Source organism: Crocodylus porosus, unplaced genomic scaffold (genome assembly GCF_001723895.1).
Source record: "Crocodylus porosus isolate Cpor-Errol unplaced genomic scaffold, CroPor_comp1, whole genome shotgun sequence".
Classification (NCBI taxonomy): domain Eukaryota; kingdom Metazoa; phylum Chordata; order Crocodylia; family Crocodylidae; genus Crocodylus; species Crocodylus porosus.
In genome coordinates, this window is record NW_017728926.1 from 12,873,714 (window position 1) to 12,875,975 (window position 2,262).

Genomic DNA, 2,262 nt, shown 5'->3' on the forward strand with positions numbered 1-2,262 from the left:
ATACATTGTCTTTGTTACTAAGAGCAGAGGGAAATATTTTAATGTGAATATGTGCACAGGCAACTCCAAAGGTACGTCCTTGCAGCCTCTTTTGTGATTGAAGCCTTTCAAAAGAAGGTCAGATCAGATTGGACCCCACGCACGATTTGGTTTTTAAAAAGAAGTAGATACATCTCCCTAATTTACATAATTATCAGAGGAAACACTTTACTAGTACAGAAGATTTAAATGACCTTATCTACGAGTGACCAGCCAAAAGAGGAAAATGGCTGAAACCCTGTTCTCACACCCTAAACTAAGTAGTAAATCAGAAACATAAAAATGACAAAGCACGGTAGAGTTTTAAAATGCTCTTGAGTGTCTCTGTTCACAATATTAAGGCAAGAAAGAGCTGTTTTCCAGTCAAATTGTATCATTGTCAACACTTTTTTTTTAAGTTTAAACAGTGTAGTCCAGAGTCCAGATTGTCCATTTTAAATGAGGAGCCTTTGGACAATCTTCCACTTCCTGCCTTCCAGATGAAGCTTTGTTTGACGCTTCCCAGTTCTGCCCTCTCAATTGTCACTCAGCTTCTGCAGGCCTTGGAAACACCGACCAAACTCACGTGCATAATAGAGTATGGGAAGAGCTAACACTGCAATTCAAACCTTACCTTGCCATTTGTTTAAGGGGACAGAGCACAATGAGATGGATGAGAGAGAGGAGCCTGCAGTCTCTCTGCCCAGCTCTGCCACGGGCTTGCTGTGTGAGCAAGCTAGCTAACCTCCGGTGCCTTAGCATCCTGCCTGGATAATGATGAATTAACCTTGATTGCAAAGCGCTTCAAGATGCTTGTATGAATAATGCTTGGGTAGTGCCAAATATTACCCGTACTGATCCTAAGGCAGTCGCTCCAGATTTATGCTAAGTTTAATTCCCGTCAGTCTGATCCAAAATGTTTCATAAATGGTAAGAATAGAAATATACATCCCAGAGGACCCACATTTGTCTGAAGAATGATGCTGTAGCCTAAAGAGGCAAACGCACATTCTCACTGCATCCACCTACCTCCAATATTATACAGGTGCACACGCAGTTTGAGAGCTTATGGAACAACTGAGTCAGAGTCCCGGGAAGCTGCTTTGCTGCAGACCTCATTTAATGCAAGCCCTCCATGATCAAATGGAGTAAGAGATGGATTTGGTTCCACTTTGGGGTCTGTTCCTACTGTGAAGGGAAATTGCACAGATTAATAAACCAGACAAACCCAGGAGCTTCGGGGCGATGGATTCACTGACTTTACAAGTACTGGTTTTACATCAGCCCTGAATAAGAAAAGAAAACAGAAACTAAAGGCTTCATAAATCCTGAGTGGAAAATGTTGTTAATGTAGAGAGGAGGTTATTAGTAAGCATCAATCAAGCATGTTGCAGTTTATATGCCCTTTATTATTATGAATGAAATGCCAATGCTGCAAGCGTGTCCTTTCCTCATTTGTCTCTATTCCTGTTGTTCAATTTCTTTCTGCTTGCGGGAGTGGGAGGGCACGAGGGTGTAGTGTGGGGTCCCGGGCAATGCCACCGTGGCTGCCTGCCGGTAGGATGTAATGGCCGTTCCACGTTCGAGGCAATGAAATGACCTGCGCTGAAGCATCCAAGGCTGATCTTGTAACCCTGAACCCGAATGGCACTGGCTACCTGCAACTATCACTGTCCAAGCACAATAAATGGCTTCAGTCTTCACTAAGCCCACGGCTCCTTGCAGAGCAGGGCCCTGCAGACCTGATAGCTCCTGGGGGAGTGAAGAGAAGCAGAGTCGGGTGACACTGGTGGTATCCGCTGCACAAGGCGGAGCTGCACAGCCCAGAGCATGCGTGTGTGGCATTACCGCGCTGTGTTACACCACACACTGCATGTGCACAACATGCACGTGCAGCCATAGCCTGCAATGAACACTCCCCAGGGCCTGGGCTGACAGCAGAGACCACAGCAACATGCAGCTGGTGGAGTGCCAGGGACAGCGCAGCGTGACCCAGCGCAACACACAGTGCACACAGTAGTAACACAGAGCGGCCTACAATGCAGAGTAACGCAGGGGGACACACGGCGCACACAGCAGCACAGAGCTGCGCACACCTGGTGCGCACAGCAACCACACGAGGAAACCCAGTCGACACTGCCTGGCTGCGGCTGCAAACTGCACAAAACACCAACACATGCGCATACACCCACAGACACCCCCCTGCACGCACACACGAATATATAATATAGAAAATATATGTTA